The sequence below is a fragment of the Oryx dammah genome, unplaced genomic scaffold (genome assembly GCF_014754425.2).
Source record: "Oryx dammah isolate SB20612 unplaced genomic scaffold, SCBI_Odam_1.1 HiC_scaffold_23, whole genome shotgun sequence".
NCBI classification, from domain to species: domain Eukaryota; kingdom Metazoa; phylum Chordata; class Mammalia; order Artiodactyla; family Bovidae; genus Oryx; species Oryx dammah.
In genome coordinates, this window is record NW_024070207.1 from 18,943,054 (window position 1) to 18,962,941 (window position 19,888).

Here is a 19,888-nt window from a genome sequence, read left to right on the forward strand (position 1 = left end):
GCAGAAGATATTAAGAAGAGGTGGCAGGAATACACAGAACTGTACAAAAAAGATCCTCATGACCCAGATAATCATGATGGTGTGATCACTCACCTAGAGTTAGACATCCTGGAATGTGAAGTCAAGTGGGCCTTAAGAAGCATCACTATGAGCAAAACTAGTGGAGGTGATGGAATTCCAGTTGAGCTATTTCAAATCTTAAAAGATGATGCTGTGAAAGTACTGCACTCAATAAGCCAGCAAATTTGGAAAACTCAGCAGTGGCCACAGGACTGGAAAAGGTCAGTTTTTATTCCAATTCCAAAGAAAGACAATGCCAAAGAATGCTCAAACTACCACACAATTGCACTCATCTCACATGCTAGTAAAGTAATGCTCAAAAGTTTCCAAGCCAGGCTTCAGCAATACGTGAACTGTGAACTTCCAGATGTTCAAGCTGGTTTTAGAAAAGGCAGAGGAACCAGAGATCAAATTACCAACTTCCGCTGGATCATTGAAAAAGCAAGAGTTCCAGGAAAACATCTATTTCTGTTTTATTGACTATGCCAAAGACTGTGTGGATCACAATAAACTGTGGAAAATTCTGAAAGAGATGGGAATACTAGACCACCTGACCTGCCTCTTGAGAAACCTGTATGCAGATCAGGAAGCAACAGTTAGAACTGGACATGGAACAACACACTGGTTCCAAATAGGAAAAGGAGTATGTCAAGGCTGTATATTGTCACCCTGCTTATTTAACTTCTATGCAGAGTATATCATGAGAAATGCTGGGTTGGATGAAGCACAAGCTGGGATCAAGATTGCCAGGAGAAATATCAATCACCTCAGATATGCAGATGACACCACCCTTATGGCAGAAAGTGAAGAAGAACTAAAAAGCCTCTTGATGAAAGTGAAAGAAGAGACTGAAAATTTGGCTTAAAGCTCAACCTTCAGAAAACGAAGATCATGGCATCCGGTCCCATCACTTCATGGCAAATAGATGGGGAAATAGTGGGAACAGTGACAGACTATTTTTCTGGGCTCTAAAATCACTGCAGATGGTGATTGCAGCCATGAAATTAAAAAACGCTTACTCCTTGAAAGTAAAGTTATGACCAACCTAGACAGCATATTAAAAAGCAGAGACATTACTGTGCCCACAAGTCTGTCTAGTCAAGGCTATGGTTTTTCCAGTGGTCATGTATGGATGTGAGAGTTGGATTATAAAGAAACCTGAGTGCTGAAGAATTGATTCTTCTGAAGTGTGGTGTTGGAGAAGACTCTTGAGAGTCCCTTGGATTGCAAGGAGATCTAACCAGTCCATCCTAAAGGAGACCAGTCCTCTGTGTTCATTGGAAGGACTGATGTTGATTGAGGCTGAAACTCCAATACTTTGGCCACCTAATGCAAAAAAATGACTCATTTGAAAACACCCTGATGCTAGGAAAGATTGAAGGCAGGAGGAGAAGCAGAAGACAAAGGATGAGATGGTTGGATGGCATCACCAACTCAATGGACATGAGTTTGCATAAACTCCGGGAGTTGGTGATGGACAGGGAGGCCTGGTGTGCTGCAGTTCATGGGGTTGCAAAGAGTTGGACACGACTGAGCAACTGAGCTGAACTGAACTGAACTGAAGAGGTATCTGTACCATTCCCTGACTGTTATAGGTGCAAGCATCTCTCTGGAGCAGCTACACTACATATATCTGGAGAAACTTCCAGGCACTTTGACTCTATTATTATTTTGCCCCTGAACAGCAATAGCCTTGAAGACTGATCATTTGATACCAAGTTGTAGAAAGTGTCTTAACAAGGTAGGGCTACAGCATCCTACATTCAAGGCTGCTGCAAGTATCATAGTATTCAGAGATGTCTTGCAGTCAACTCTGAATTTGCTCCAACTTCTGTCATTTGTCACCTTGAACCATAAATGCTTACCTGGAGTAAGATAATGTAAGATTATGTGATATTGCCAGGACAGTTTAAATCTTTAGTTTGAGGGAGGGGTGAGCCACACCCTGCAGCATATGGGATCTTAGTTCCCTGACCCAGGGATCAAACCCATGCCCTCTGCATTGGGAGAACGGAGTCTTAAACACTGGAACACCAGGGAAGTCCCTGCTAGGACATTTTGAAAATGAATTTTGAATAGCAAACTCCATGGTACATCCTCTTTGAGAATCTACACTCTACAACCTCAAGTCAGTGAACACAGTATTAATATTATTCTCCAGAGACAGAACAAAGGTTGGTATATTTGAAATGACTTGTAGATTTTGGGAGCAGCTGCCACTTGTGTTCTGTTGACTCAGTTGGTCAGAACTCTCTGCATATTTTGAGCAGGATTAATATTGGTAACTGCCTTTTTGATTTAGAAGACACTTAGCAATGCTGTTTCACTGTCTTGATTCTTTTTCTGGATCATTACAAATGTCAAATTGAATCCAGTCAAAAGTTTCACCATGTCCTCCATATACAAGGTGGTTCCACAGAATATCATTTAAGAAATCACCAAGCAGTATTGAATCTGATGGTGCAACTTGGAATTGTAAATACTGAGAGCTGTTGATCAGGATTTTGATTTGTACACTTCTGAACTCAGGGTGGAAATATGCTTCCTTCGTACTTTGAGAATTTTACACAATATACTGATCTCAGGTGAAGTTAGGAGAAAGTGGAAGATATTAGATATAAGGTGAAAGATAAAATGGCATATGTTTGCAGTCTACTAATGGTCAAGGACACTGCATGAGTTTGCCAAGCATTTGAAACCTCTGCTTCATGGTAAAATAGAATATCTTGACACACTTGACTTCACTGAGTGTAGAAAGAAACAATACCAACCAGAGTGCCATCTCTTCCCCGCAACACACACATTATGAGTATCAACTTGCTTCCTGATAGAGGAAAATTTAGTAGCCCTTGAGGGGTACAAGCTGAAACTTTCTATTTATCTGGCAGTCTACATTTGAGATGCTAGTAAGGCCCAAGTGGAGAATTAGGCTGATGGGCCAACAAGTAGTTAAATTGACTTAGGCTCATGAAGAGTGGGTCCTGGATATTGGCATAGTTGAGCTTTCTACTGGGGACAGTTTTAACCTGTACTTGTGACCTCTCTAGTTTTTTTAATTGATTAAGTTTGACATATATCTGTGTAAACTGAAGGTGTACAACAGGTTACTTGATACATTTATATATTGTAATATATAAATCATATTGTAATATGATTGCAATTGTGATATTACATTACATAATTATAGTTCAATATTGTCTGTATTCATTATGCTGTGCATTAGATGTCTATGGCTTATTTACTACTCACTGCAAGTGTCTACCCTTAAACATCATCACCTTATCGCCAACCACTCTCCATTCCCTGGCAACCACCATTATATTCTGTTTTTTACAGGTTTAAATTTTAGATTTCACATGTAAGTGATATTATATAGCACTTGTCTTTCTGTGTCAGACATCTCACTTAGTATAATGTGCTCAAGATCCATCCAGTTGTCACAAATGGCAGGATATCCTCCTTTATTATGGCTTAATAATATGCCACTGTGTATATTCACATCTTTTTCATCCATTCATCAGCTGATGGACATACAATGACTTTTTTAAATGAGAAGAAATAAGTAGATATTTTTCCAAAAAAGACATCAAAATGCCCAACAGGTTCTTGAAAAGATGCTCAATATCACTAATTATCAGGAAATGAAACTCAAAGATATCACCTCACACCCATCAGAATGGCTATCATCAAGAAGACAGGAGACAACAGGTGCAGGTGAGGCTGTGGAGAAGAGGGGACCCTTATACACTGTTGGTGGAAATGTAACTTGGCCCAACCACCATAGAAAACAATATGGAGTTTTCTCAAATAACTAAAAATAGATCAACGATACGATCCAGCAATTTTGCTTCTAGGTATACACCCAAAGGAAATGAAAACAAGATTTCAAAGAGATACCTGCCCTCCCTCGTTCATGACCTATAAATAGTAATCTGAGTTCCTGTGTCCCTAATAATTACACCTCTGCAAAATGATAACTCTGTCTTCTAATCTCCATTTTTAATACTCAGGCATGATACAATAATTTCACCCCCACCGCCTGCCCATTTTTTTCCTTCCTGGTTTCATCTCTTCACTACATCCATGACTATTTCCAAACTCCAATAAACCCAGTCGCTGTAACTCAGAAGCAAGGGCCTGGGTCCTAAACACTCTATGAAAATATGTTTGAGGTAAAAAATACGTATATCATTCTTTGTGCTATGGCATTCTGTTGCTAAGTGAGATAATCAAAATATTTAGCAACCAGAACACAATGAGCACCAACAGTTAAAGGTGACCCTGCAAGACCTGAAAACTTCTAAGGCTGTAACTGTGCATATCAGCTAAATATCAGCTTTGGCTGTAACATTTCTATCAAAAGAATCCTAAAGAATTTTTCAAACTTAAAGTCATTCGTTCAATACATACCTTTGCAAGCCTACTATTGCCACACACTGTGTAAAGTACTGGTTATAATAAGACCTGTGAGCTAAGGCATTTACAAGCTCAGTTCAGTTCAGTTCAGTTCAGTCGCTCAGTCGTGTCCAACTCTTTGTGACCCCATGAATCGCAGCACGCCAGGCCTCTCTGTCCATCTCCATCTCCCGGAGTTCACTCAGACTCACGTCCATCGAGTCCATGATGCCATCCAGCCATCTCATCCTCTGTCGTCCCCTTCTTCTCCTGCCCCCAATCCCTCCCAGCATCAGAGTCTTTTCCAATGAGTCAACTCTTCGCATGAGGTGGCCAAAGTACTGGAGTTTCAGCTTTAGCATCATTCCTTCCAAAGAACACCCAGGGCTGATCTCCTTCATAATGGAATGGTTGGATCTCCTTGCAGTCCAAGGGACTCTCAAGAGTCTTCTCCAACACCACAGTTCAAAAGCATCAATTTACAAGCTAGTCCTGTAATTACATGAGGGCTGGAAACTACCTTAAATTTCCTCTTAAATCTAGAGAGTTAAATACTCTGGGTTGATAGGGAACTCCAATCCTACTGATTTGCACAATATAAAAGTAATAAGCATCAAAGTTTCCTTTTAACAAGATCAGTAGGAGAAGAATTTAGGATTTTTTCTCCTTTCTAGAGTCCCAAAGAGCTATACAAAAAGACTTAACTAAACCCTTAAGAGTAATGCCTAGAAAGAAGAGAGAATATCATTTGCATCACCATAAGGAAAAGAAACTTTCATATCACTTCTGGATTTTGTACTTTTCTTAAAGAGAACTTACGTCAAGCAGCACTATCCTAAATTTTTCCGGATGATTTGATAGTTGGTGAGCAGCTGAACTACAAACATTAGATGAGACAGAAGGGAGAAAAGACATTCACGGTAAGCACTGAGGAGAGTTTGCATGCCTAATGACCAAAAATTATCCAGAAATCCTGTGTTGGGGGGTCCCACTAGGCTGGGGCCAATTATCCAGATGTTGTAGCTGGACTGAATGGTGTGGGAGGATTTGCTCTGCAGGAAATCAACTTGATGAATTTTCCTTTTCTTCAACATGTAGTGCACTGAGTACATATTCCTCTCAGGATTATATTTTTATAGCAAAGCCAAAAAGAGATATGAGTCTAATGCTTTTTTTTCAAATTATCATTTACTTTGGAATCTTCTGAGTAAGTAAAACATGAACTAAAGTATCAGGCATCAGGAAACTCCTGTGAAAGAAATACCTCTAAGAACTTCCTGGATATCAAAAGAGTTTTGTATGTCTTAGACCACATGAAAGATTTTGGACATTGACTTAACTTTATACTATCTTGAGATCCAAGTTTAAAGTGGCAGGTTAATAGTAAGCAGCTCATGAAATGGTGCTGGCTGCATGAGTGGATAATATAGATGGATTGAAGGGGATGCAAAAAGCACATGGTGTGGGTATGGATACTGCGACTTTGTTTTCACTTGAGGAATTGTTTTGCTTTGTTTTGCTTGTTTTTTTCTTGAATAATGAGAAAATTTGAGAACTGCTAAATTTAACTGAGGCTTCCCTGGTGGCTCACTGGTAAAGAATCTGCTTGCCAATGAAGGAGATGCAGGTTTGATCCCTGGGTCAGGAAGGTCCCCTGGAGAAGGAAATGGCAGCGCACTCCAATATTCTTGCCTGAGAAATCCTATGGACAGAAGAGCCTGGTTGGACATGACATAGTGACCAAACAATAACAACAATATTTAACAGAACTTTCTGTCATACATGTTGACATCCCTGAATACTCTTTACCTTTAACTAAGGGAGTCATCAATTGTTTACTGAAGGTAGAAGCAATTTTGTTTCTATTTCCTTTTCTTATAAAATTCTCTTCCCCCATAAATTCTCTTCCTCAGTGATGAGTAAAAATAAATGAATTATTTTGTCTGGTTTCCCTCCTGGGGAGGTACCATTGAAGGTTTGGTCAGAGCAGTTGAGAGGGTATAAACAACTTGGCTGAATGTAAAATGAAGATAATCATTGTTTAAACCTCTTTAATTGTCTTGATCATGCTTCTAAAAACTTACCTATGGAGCAAATTATATTTCTAGAAGTAGCAGTGGTTTCACAATCTCCTTCATGGTCTTCTCTACCATGTATAAGATGTATCCTCAAAGGGGGAATTTTTAAAGTAAATATGATAATCACAAATCTTTGTGCTAAGTTTGCTGATAAAAAATATCCTTTCAGATATTTCATCCAGAGTAGTAAAATAAATTTATTAGGCATGTTTCATTTGTAAAGCCACATTAATACTTTTTTGTCCTTAACCAATGAAATGAAATAATTTAGTAATGGTACATCTAAATACCATGTATCTGTAAAAACGTGACTGTTCTGGAAAGATAGAAAGGAAGTTCTTTCCTTTGGTTCTTTTCAATTCAGATCATTTTGTCTAAGTGTTAATCTAATTAATCATCATTTTTTGGGGCTCCAAAATCACTGCAGATGGTGACTGCAGCCATGAAATTAAAAGATGCTTGCTCCTTGGAAAAAAGCTATGACAAACCTAGATAGCATATTAAAAAGCAGAGACATCACTTTGCTGACAAAGGTCTGTATAGTCCAAGCTTTGGTTTTTCTAGCAGTCATGTATGGATGTGAGAGTTGGACCATAAAGAAAGCAGAAAGCACTGAAGAACTGGTGCTTTTGAACTGTTGTGTTGGAGAAGACTCTTGAGAGTCCCTTGGACATCAAGGAGATCAAACTAGTCAATCCTTAAGGAAATCAACCCTGACTATTCATTAGAAGGACTGATGCTGAAGCTGAAACTCCAATATTTGGCCACCTGTTTCTAAGAGCCAGCTCATTGGAAAAAGACCCTGATGCTGGGAAAGATTGAGAACGGGAGGAGTAGAGGGTGACAGAGGATGAGATGGTTGAATGACATCATACTCAATGGACATGAGTTTGAGCAAACTCCGGAAGATGGTGAAGGACAGAGAAGCCTGGCATGCTGCAGTCCAAGGGTCACAAAGAGATGGACACAACTGAGTGATTGAACAACAAGTTAAATGCTTTGGTCCTTGATGAATCTATCTGAGGAAATTAAAAGTTACCCTATTTACATACTCAAACATTAATATTGATCAGGAATCACTCATTTCATCTTTATAGATTATAGCGTCCACCAAAATCCTCAGAAAGATTGCATTTTGAGAGCCTAACTATTCTTTATTAAACAAGTATCCAGTTGTAAGTGCTTTGGGACTTGTTTTTCAAGCTTGGGAAATCAAAATGGCTAAACTTTCTTATTGTGAATCTTCAGGGAAAGGGCTCAAATTAAGTTAATCTTTTTGTTTTTTTGGGTTTTTTTTTTTTGAGTGCTGACTAAATGTTCAGTGTTATGCCAGGTACTGCATCTGGAAAGGGAGATAAGTGAAATACAATGCAACCCGGCTTATTTAGAGTCCAGCTATTTGGCACCTGCAAATGGCCAGAATATTTGCAAACTGAAATATACAGAGAAGCCTCCAAAGTACAACAATTTTTTCCCAAAATGACTCAGAAAATGCAATGTGTTTGGCTAGTTTTCCAAGCAGAATAAAGGACTATTCCGTTTGACTAGTAGTGAGGGCTATACAAGTCAAACCTTAATAGTGACAACATATTCCAATTTTCATGAAATGGAAACAAAAATATGCAAATAGTTTATTTTCACCAAAATGTACTAAGAGTCGGGCAAATCTTGTAACTTTGCACTGTTTTTAGAACAAAAATCTTAAAAGGCTGAAATAGTCCAGGACAAATTTTGTAAGGACTTCTCTTAAACCTTTAATATTCAAATCATTTTCTTTTGCTAAAACCTTGGCATTATCCTCATCGGTTTTATTTGTTCACTGGTCTTACTCTATCAGATGTTCAGTTGTGGTGCTGCATGTGATCAGAGTAGTTCTTCAGCATCACTTTTATCAACTGTTTGCAATACTGAATGTTTTGCAAGATTTGCAATTTCATTTTAAAATTGGTTTCCATTGTATTGTCTGACAATATCAGATAATCTACAACATAAAGATCAACATGTGTGTTGTGTTAGTCTCTCAGTTGTGTCTGACTCTTTGAGATCCCATGGACTGTAGCCTGCCAGGCTCCTTTGTCCATGGGATTCTCCAGGCAAGACTAATGGAGTGAGTTGCCATTTCCTTCTCCAAAAAAGTGTATAATCAAGATGATAACCATACTTAGCAGCACAGTTGCAACAAAGCATCACTGTGATCTGAGGAAGTATTCTCTTCTTAGGAGTTCCTGCTTTGGACTGAGTTAGCTTCAGATCAACATCAGTTCAGTTCAGTTCAGTTCAGTCACTTAGTCATGTCTGACTCTTTGTGGATCAACATAGTCTCATACTAAGCAAGAAGAGATACTTGAGTACAGACTAATTTTACAGGAAGTCAGTTCACTAGAGAATAATTTGCATTTTGCTTTCATTTGTATCCTCTTAACTTTGGGGACATGGGTAAAGGAGACTTGGATAATGAAGACCACCTGTTAAATCAGGATAACCTCAAACCCAGTCAACACAAACGTGATTTGATATTTTGTGTGAGAAGATGGTTCACAGCAATACCAACCCAAATTAATGTGGTTGATTTAAAGTTAATGCATACTCAGCAGGAGCTAAAAGGTGCTAGAACACCAAGTCAGTTATACCCTCCCCAACACCTGATACTGGAAATTTAACCTAAAGGATTTTGTTTCTTTATTCTAAAGTTTTGTTTCTGAGGTTAAAACACAAAACAAAACAAACGTGGGAGTGAGGTAGCCTAGGATGGTGGGGGAACTAATAGGTTTCCAATGGGAATGCCTATGTTCAAATGTAATCCCTGCCACTTACTGGGTGACGCTGGCTAAATTGCTTTGTCTCTCTCAGCCTATCTTTTTCAACTGTAGAATGTGAGATTATAATTACACCTATCTCACAGAATATTAAATAAGATAATGTGTACAAGGAAATGGCAATCCACTCTAGTACTATTGCCTGGAAAATCCCATGGACAGAGGAGCCTGGTAGCTACAGTCCATGGGGTAGCAAAGAGTCGGACACGACTGAGCCTTCTATGGGTTGAATGTGTACAAAGCACTTAAAATTGTTCCTAGCCCATAAACATCACTCATAAATGTTATTTTTATCAGTCATTGATTTCTTGCCATGGGCAGGTTTCACACTCTTTCCTGAGGTAGGATTCTAGGGATTGTAGGACAGTTCAGGGTGGGAAGTAGAGTTGGGGGTTAGAAAATGGTGAGGGACACTGGTTATGTTCCAGTGTCTCCTGGATTATAGTTTATGGGATCGTGAATAGAATTTGTACCCTGCTGTTGTGTGAAAATTGTATAAATCATAATTATGTTGAATTGGTTCATAGTGCTTTTCAGGTTTACTGTATCCTTCTAATTTCCTGTCTGTTCAATCTATTAATTTTTGAGAGTTTGATGTTGAAACTCCAACTGAAAAAAATTTATTGCAAAAATAATTGTAATATATAGTGGAACTATATGTAACCTTGTTCTGTATTTACCAAGTCTCCTGTAAATGTGTCATCATACTTTCATAATTTAAAAAATAAAAAAAAAAATAAAATGATGAGGGACAAAATTTTACTTTCTGAGGATTAGATCTGTCTCATGGCATTCCAATTCAATCTTAACTTTTCCTTTTCCGCAGTTTGGACAAATCTCATCCAAATAATGTTTATTATACTACATTTGTATGTCATTTTACATTATAAAATGTTCTTGACTGAACTGGGGAAGAAAATATTCTTAATATCCTAATTATAATATTTATGTAAGTAACAGCTCCTAGAAAAAATTATTTTGTCTCCTAGAACAGAGAGCTTGATATGGCAACTGCCAAAGAATACTGTTAAGGGTGTCAGAGCTCCATTTTCCAAGAAATTGCTATCAGAAGAGAAGCAATCACTCAACAGAAAGAGAGACTTTCTCAAGGCTGGCATATTTTGTCTCCAGGAAAAGTTGTTGGGGTGGAGGCTTAGGGCATGATATCTAGGCTGAGAGGCAGAATTTGTCACCTTTTCAGGTGCTGGATACATTATTTTAATGCTGATATTTGGGTTTCTCAGGCCACCCAACAATGCTTCTGACCCATGACATTTGTTTGTTTTGTCACCCAAGTGTGCACTTGATATACTGTAGGTCACCACGTCAAATTTCCTACTTGATTTTGTTATGATTGTAAGATTGAGAAGATAAGGGATGGATAAGGGAAGAGCCAAATCTCTGAAGACACGGCCTCAACCCTCCATCCTCTGCCTAGAACCTACATTAACACATTAACTTTTATCATTCTCATCTCATATTCTTTTTTCTTTGTCCCATATCTATGTAAATGTTCCATGCTTTCTTACCCCTGTGTCTTTGCTCATTAATTAAATAATTTAACAAACATTTATTGAACACCTGCTACGTGCTGTCAACTGTGCTAAGAATTGGAATTACGGTGGTGAATAAGACAAGTATAATCCTGGCTTGAAATACTTTTAACCCTATTTATCTTTAAAAATATCCAGCATTCATCAAGACCCAGCTCCAAGTCCTCCTATTATATGTATCTCTCTCTGATAAACTCAGTCACAGCACCTCTTCTTGCTCTCAATTAGTTTAAGTGATACCTCATTCTTATCATATACCCTGTGCTGCTGCTGCTGCTGCTAAGTCGCTTCAGTCATGTCCGACTCTGTGCGACCCCATAGACAGCAGCCCACCAGGCTCCCCCGTCCCTGGGATTCTCCAGGCAAGAATACTGGAGTGGGTTGCCATTTCCTTCTCCAATGCATGAAAGTGAAAAGTGAAAGGAAAGTTGCTCAGTTGTGTCCGACTCTTTGCGACCCCATGGACTGCAGCCCACCGGGCTCCTGCATCCATGGGATTTTCCAGGCAAGAGTACTGGAGTGGGCATATACCCTGTAGTAATTGTTAAAAATGCTTTGGGCTGCAAATATTGCCTAGTTATTAGAAGCTGAACCACAAGCAGTCAGGAAGAAGGTGGCCCTAGAATTGATTTGGCATCTTAGCAATGTTGTTATTTAAGAGCCAAGCTGCTTTGATCCTTCTATTCTGCTTTCCTCAGTGAGTCAGTGCTGTTTTCTCTCATGGTTTAAAAATGGCAGCTGTAGCTCCAAGCATTACATCATTATATTACAGTGTCCAAAGCAGGATGCAAGAGGGGAACAGTGACACCAAAAGAGACCCCTCCTTCTGTGCCTTTTTCAGAAGCCCCAGACAATTTTTTTGTCATTGGCAAAGGGCACTGCAATTTCCATTATTGGCTTAGATCATTTAGAATTCAGCCCCTAAATTTGGACATAATGCTGCCAGAACAATACTGGGGATCTATTAGGAGAGAAAGAATGAGAAATTACTCTTGGCTAGGAAACCAACTTCATATAGCACAGTTTTTATGGTTTCGATTTGTATATTTATTAGCTATACAACCTTGGAAAAATTAGCTAGTCTTTCTAATTCTCAGTTAATGCACCTGGAAAATTGGGCATAGTAATACCTATCTCACAGGATAGCTATGGACATTAAATGAAATGCTGATGGAAAAAATGCCTCACACATCGTAGATGCTTAAGAAATGTTTCCTATATAAACAGATCAGGCATGGCTAGAAGAGCAGGACTATGACTATGCTCCTAGATTCTGATATGTAGTTTTTGTCCCAGCTTATAGATATAATTATAGTGAAGTTTTGCAATGTTGTTTATATGTATAGGCTAAATGATCACTTAGGATTGTAATACATGGAGTTTGGAAAGGAGCTCCCAAGACTAAAAATACCTTCTTCACAATTTGTGTGGCTCATTTCTCCTGTTATAATTAGGTGATCCTTAGAAACCATTAGACAGCCATAGCTCAGTGCAAATTATGTGATCAGATCTTTTCCCCTGATGACTTAGAGTGAGCTGGAGGATGAGATATAGGTCTAGAACACCAAAGAGAATATAATTAACTCAGTTTCTTCCTTCAGGTTCCAGAGCTCAGGATATAATAAATTACTTCATACTAAGATGTTAATATCTAACTCCAATCTACTGTGTTAAATAGCCTAGTCATGTATATAGACCTTCCCATCTAGACAAACTCTGGAATCAGACAGATTTGAACTTGAATCCCATCTCTCACTTAGTGTGTGATTGTTACCACCTTCTGTAGCCTCTTTGGGCCAGTTAGGCACCTGTAAACTAATTGAAAATATTGGGTTTGCCAAAAGTTCGTTCAGATTTTTCCATCAGATAGAGCAAAAACCCAAACAAACTTTTTGGTCAGTCCAATAGTAACAAGAAAGCTCATAGAATCTAAAGCATTAAATGAGACTGTATCAAAGCATTTAGCACTTATCTAGCCCAGGGACGGGGGGGCCTGGTAGGCTGCCGTCTATGGGGTCACACAGAGTTGGACACGACTAAAGTGACTTAGCAGCAGCAGCAGCACATGCTAAGCTGGCCCAAACATTCACTATTATTACTGTCATTTATTAATGTAAATATTATCATCAAAATTATTTATGGTGCAAAAATAGTAGTGAAGATGATTCCTACCCTGCCTTGAAGAAATGAGTACATTGAGTTTAATTGCTTGTCCTTAAACCTGCCAGGAAGGTCATTGTAGAGCCAGGGCTGGAATCTAGGCCTCCAGCACAGAGCCAGAGGTTCTTCTGCTTGGATTAAAGAGTCTTTCAAAGAGCAATATGCTCTTCCTGACCAAGGCTGATTCCTAATGACACAGCTAATTTGTGGCAGCTATTTTGACAAAGGAACAGGGTTAAAAACACTGTTTTGTTTTGTTTGTTTTCATTAGCAAAGTATGACACAGACAGACCTGGCACTTATTCCATTCACCGCCTCGTATTTCTCACCCGGGCTCAGGCGGGACCAAACTTACACATGGACTGGGAGCCAGAAGTGTAGCAAGATGGTCTGGGGCCAGACACAGATTATCAGTCTTGTTCACGAGAATATGTCCATCCAACTCTTAAAACAAAACCTATCAGGTGGTAGGTGCTCAATAAATATGTGCAAAATGAATGAATTTGGTAATTTTTGAGAGGTGAATATTTAGTGGTTAGGATTCTTTTTTAATTTTTAGTTTATAAAAAAATCACAAACCTACCTGATTTTTACACTTGGATCATCTGAACTGCATACATCTTGTTCGAAAGACAGAATGTAAAAATGAACCAGCAAGGCTGGGTTTTACAGTTTTCCCAATACAAGCCTATACTTTGGACAAGCTTTCATTTCATACAGAGTTTGACGTTAATATTAGTCTTCTCTCAAACTGCTCACAAATCACTTCCTGCAGTGAGAGCTAATTTTCTATAGGAGCAGCAAAACTCAGTCCTTGGGGGCAAACTCAGCTAGGTCTTTCTGACTTCTTGAGAAATGAAACAGACAATGGTTTAACTTAAAAAAATTTTTTTTTGCACAGTACAGATGCAGAGCCTTGAAAAATAAATGGATGAAGCAACCCTGAATTAGGAAAAGATAAAAGTCTCTTTTAACAATGGGCATTCTATCATCATGACTCATTATTCTCTCCCTCCACCTCTTTTGGGGCCCTGATTGTGTTTTTGTTTTCTCCTCCATCCCTATTCCCAGGAAACAATTTATTTTCAGTCCTTTAGACTGAATGGTAAATGTAAAATTGCTCATTCATTAATTCACTCCTTTGTCATTTTGTTTCCTGAGTATTTGCTTTCTGTAAGACCCTGTAAAAACCCTGAGGGGTCAGAGATGAGGGAGGCATATTCACTGCCTTCAAGGAATTCACAATGCCTGTGGGCGTAGACAGACACACAAACAGATGAGTTATAAAGTAACATAGTTAAGTGCTATTACCAAGATATGAGCCAAATGCTGTGGGAGCCCAGTTCTCTTTCCCAAGAGTATCTGATTTATCATCTTTATCTTTAATTCTGAAAGAGAATGCAAAGTTCTCATTAAATGATTTTAAGCCTCAGAGAATAAACTGGAGAGATATTTTTGGCAAAGGACACCTTCCTGTTGTCCCTGAAATAACATTAAGAGGCTGCCTACTCCATCTCTGTGTATGTAAGGCCAGTCTTGCTAATAATAGTAAGACTATTATTACTTCCAACAAATTAATAATAGAGCATCTGGCTCAAAAGGAAGTGCTCCCATCAGTTAGCTGGGGCGGGGGGTGGGGGTGGGGGCCGGGCAAAACATGTCTGCTGTGATACATCTGAAGCAGCTCTGGGGATGAAGGTAGAATGACATGGAGGGTTACTTATTTTCTGGAACTGCCTCTAAAGTAGTCATCTCACTTGGCATCGCCCATTGAATGGAAACTAAGCACCTGAAAGAATCAAAAGTGAAAGTTTCTATAAGCATTCAGATGTAAAAGTTGTTGGGTCTTCCACCAGTCCAAATGGGCCATTCAGAAGTAGTCTTTTTCAGTTTACAAAGGGATCCTGCTCAATAGTCCCCATTATTTCAAGGCACCTGAAATCTGGGTTTGGAACTTTTCATACATGACCTGCCCAACAGTGAAAAAGCTTTAGCAGGTTACCTATTAGGTCTTCCCTGGTGACTCAGTCAGTAAAGAGTCTGCCTGCAATGTGGGAGACCGAGGTTCAATCCCTGGGTTGGGAAGATCTCCTGGAAAAGGAAATGGCAACCCACTGGATACCTATTAACAAAATAACAAAGCAAAGCAAAAATGAACAAAATGTACTTCTACTTCAGAAAAAGTGTTGGGGAACCTACACTTGATGAATGTTGAGTTTTTGGTATTGTAGGATATTTACTTTTTTCAATAATTATTTACTTTACTTATTTTTTATTTTATTTTTTGGCTATGTTATACAATATGTGGGATCTTAGTTCCCTGCCCAAGGATTGAACCTGTGCCTCCTGCAGTAGAAGCACAGAATCTTAACTGCTGGACCACAGGGAAGTTTAGGATATTTACTTTTAAGTGATATTTCATTTTGTCTTTCTTGAATGCTGAAATTGGTGATGACACTCTTTTCTTGTGGATATTGATGTCTTATGTGGACACATCCTTGGCCAAACTATTGTTTTCTCAGTAATAGTGTGAATAAAGAATAGCATGCTCTCGAAATTGGAATATCATTTATTTTAAGGCCTATTTACAAGTATGATAAAAAAATTCAGAATGTCTGGGGCTAAAGACTGAATACTTTATCACCCAAAATTCAAATGTTGACAGTTAGTTCTGAATACAATGGTATTAGATCATTCAACAAGTATATTTGATCATGTAACACTGAAGCTGAAAGAATATTTTCTTTAAAAAAAAAAAACTCTATTGAAGTATAGTTGATTTACAATGGTGTATTAATTTTTACTGTATAGCAAAATGATTCACTTATATATATTATTTTCCATTATGGTTTATCACAGGATATTGAATGTAGTTTCCTGTGCTATACAGTAGGACCTTGTTGTTTATCCATCCTATATGTAAAATAGCTTGCATCTGCTAATCCCAAACTCCCAATACTTCTGTCCCTCTCACCCACTTCTCCTTGGCAACAGCCAATCTGTTCTCTATGTCTGTGGGTCTGTTTCCGTTTAGTAGATATGATCGTTTGTGTCATATTTTAGATTCCACATATGGGTGATATCTAATGGTATTTGTCTTTTTCTTTCCTGATTTACTCTGCTTAATATGATAATGTCTAGTTTCATCCATGTTGCTGCAAATGGCATTGTTTCATTCTTTTTAATGGCTGACAAATATTCCATTGTGTGTGTATGTGTGTGTGTGTGTGTGTATACACCTCATCTTCTTTATCCATTCACCTGTTGAGGGGCTTTTAGGTTGTTTCTGTGTCTTGGCTGTTGTAAATAGTGCTGTGAAACTGAGGAATTTCAATGGGACATTGTTATCTAGGTTTGTGTTAAAAGAAAGAGATACAGTCAGGAAGCCAATTCTCTATTCCAACTATTTACTATGAAATAGCAGTATTAATAGTAACATCTATTTATTGAACGTTTGTTATGTGCCGGATACTTGGCTAAGTGATTTACATATATTGTCTTATTGAACCCTCACAATCTTTTAAGTAGGTGTTATTATGTCAATTTCATAGATGAGAAAGCTGAAGACAGAGAGGTCACATGACACAGGGAAGAAGTATGAAGCTGAAACTGGGGCCCAGTACTCTTTACCCCTCACTCATTACACTTCCTCAGGTGAATGTTCAGCAATTAGACAGAAAAGAACTAGGTTAATGTTGGCAGTGAAGCTGGGCTTCCCTTGAAAAACTCAAATTTCTTACCAGGATTTTCTACTTTGAACAGAAATATGCTCATAACCATCCACCTGCAATACAGGAAACTCAGGTTTGATCCCTGAGTCAGGAAGATCCCCTGGAGGAGGGAATGACTACCCACTCTAGTATTCTTGCCTGGAGAATTCCATGAATAAAGGAGCCTGGCAGGCTACAGTCCGTAGTGTCGCAGAGTCAGACATGACTGAGCAACTAACACTTTCACTTTTTCCCCACAACTTTTCTTAGTCTCAAATTGTTCACTCTAGGATTGCAATAGATTTCACAAAAGTCATGTCTCTCAGATGGAATATGTTCATCCTTAACTGTAGAACCTAGCCAAGTTGGAAGTAAGAAGATCTGGGGGAAAAAAGACTGTATTTCCACCCCAGTGAATAGAGATGAGGGCTTCATCATCTTTTACTGTAGTTAGGTTTTAACAACTGGAGAGTGTGGACTGCTTTATAAGGAAATTCTAGTATGAGTCTACTTTTCTGATTTTGGATGAATTCTGTTCTGTGAAATCTGTTTGTCTTAAGTTAAATATGCTAGGAAATGGATGCTTATTACAGAAGTTGATTATTTCCTTTTGAGACAGTGGTTCTCAAAATGTGATCCTGGAATGAGGAAGGGCAGCATCATCTGGGAACTTGTTATGTATGCAAATTCTTGGGCTTCAGTCTGAGAATCAAAGACTCTGGGTGTGGAGTCCAGCAGTCTTTTAATAAGCCCTCCAGGTGACTTTTAATGCTCACTATGAGAGGGCTGGATGGTATCACTGACTCAATGCACATGAGTTTGGGTGAACTCCGGGAGTTAGTGATGGACAGGGAGGCCTGGTGTGCTGTGATTCATGGGGTTGCAAAGAGTCGGACACGACTGAGTGACTGAACTGAACTGAACTGCTTAAGAACCACTGGTGTGAGATATCCTTGGGACAGGGTTTATGTGTTCTCTCCCTAGTCTGCTTATGAGAACAACTATATCATTTCAGTGAACAAATAGACAATTTGTAGTGTGTAATTAGGAGACACAGCAAACCTCAGTAGAGAAAGAGTCTATTCTCTCAGTTTCACAGCCCTGCTCTAAAGAGACTTATAAATCTTCCTCCCAGGACTGAGTGGGAAGACAATTATGTCGTACACCTCTGATGCATGCTAAAATTTGAGAATCATTACTTTAAGATTTTAGCTAATTATTCCAGTAGCTGTGATGATGGTAGATTAGGTTTACAGGTTTGGTACAGTTCTGAAGTTTATACAGAAAAAATTAACTTAAAACAGGAAAAAAATAGGGATTTAGGTTCCTTTGCTTTTTCTATAAAACCATGAATGTTTCTAAAATTATTGTATAGATATGAAAGATACCAATTATGTGGGGGGGAAGCAAATTTCAGAAAATCTGTATAGTATGGTTACATTAAAAATAAAAAATTCTTCTGTTTGTATGTTTGCATACACATAGGAAAAAGAATTCACAGCAAACCCTTAACAGTGGCCACCTGGGGATAGTTAGGTGGAGTGGTAGCTGCTTTTAAATTTTACTTTATACACTTCTACTTTTGAATCTGTCACAATAAATATATATTATTTTTAAATATATTTTAAAATGAGCCCATTTTTTAATTGAAAATAATATCCACATGATCATTCAAATAGTACAAAAGTGTAGGCAAGGTTAATAAATGTTCTTAAACTTTTAAAGTTAAATACTTTTGAAAAAAATAAAGTTAAATACTTTTGAATGCCAATTTCTTTTACGAGTGACAACAGTTCATACATAGAGTGAGAGAATGCTTCTAAACACCACAATATTTTATGGAAACATTGTATCTTAAGTTAGAATGAATAAAGATTATGTACACAAGAAGGGGGAAAAAAGGCAAGGCAAACATTCAACACTCATATCAAGTATGTATAAACCTAAGATGTAATAAGTATGAAATAAAAAGAAGTGTTCCTACTGCTTGGGCTGGCTTCTTTTTTCACCAAGCTCAATTGCTATTAAATAAAGCTTGGTGTTTCTGTCCATGTTCAAGGAAACAATCACAGTCTTCAGCTACAGTGCTTCCACGCACTGAAAAGGTCCAGCATTCCGTATTTTCACAGCATCCTGACATGAATTGGCAGTTTTCTGAAGCTAGTATTCTAACAGTCTTCAAACTAACAATGGTCAAATCTCCAAGCTCTGCCTCACTCTCTTACAGGTGTCAAAAGCTAACAACTCTCTTTTCTATCCTTTCTGGAAACAGTTCACATTTTTAGTGCTGCTAATTAGATTTGGAGTGCAACGGCAGTTCTTTGCCTTCTTTTCTTTAATATTCATGGCAACAAAGGTTTTCTGGTTCTCTCCCATTTGTGTTTATTTTCCTCTTAAATGTCTTGCCAAGCAGGGAAAAGCTCCTTGTAGAAACCAAGTTATCAAAGTCATTCAATTGACTTCCCCTTCTTCTAGATGAATGGCTTACGTCCATAAAAAAGAGGGCTCGTTATCATAATACTTCAGGTTTAATATTTCCCAATCTGCTATAGGCCTTCACTAGCTTTACATTTAATGCAGACTGCTTTTAAATCATGCTTTGACCTTTCCCCTCAACATGTTTTTAAAGACATTTAAATAAGACAGGCCAGATTTATTTAAAGAGTAAAACAGTTCTCTCTTCTGTAGCACATATGCTAAATTTGTAAAAATATGGAGAAGATTAGAAGAGGAAGGATGACATGTCAATTCACAAAGGATATCATATATTTTCCTTACTGGGATAGTAAATATCTATCCTAAATCAACAGCTAGCATAATATACAATGGTAAAACCATAAATATACTTCTTTGAAAATCAGAAATAAGATAAAAATAACTGCTATCACCATTATGATTTAAAATTTTAATTTCCTGGCCATTGCAATAAAGCAGGAAACAGAAATAAGAGATGTCAATAATGGAAATAGGAGATACAATTCATACCTGTGAATGAGATTATTTCCTAGCCAAAGAGAATCTAAATAAAATACATTAAAAATGATAGTTTAACAGTTTACCGGTTTTCCTAAACATTTCATTCATGTCCAACTCTTTGTGACCCCATGGAATAGTCC

At 38.1% G+C, this 19,888-nt stretch overlaps 1 pseudogene; it reads left to right on the forward strand.

Moving 5' to 3' along the window:
- Positions 1–19,444: 19,444 nt before the first annotated feature.
- Positions 19,445–19,543, forward strand: LOC120882682 (annotated as a pseudogene).
- The last annotated feature ends 345 nt before the right edge of the window (positions 19,544–19,888 follow it).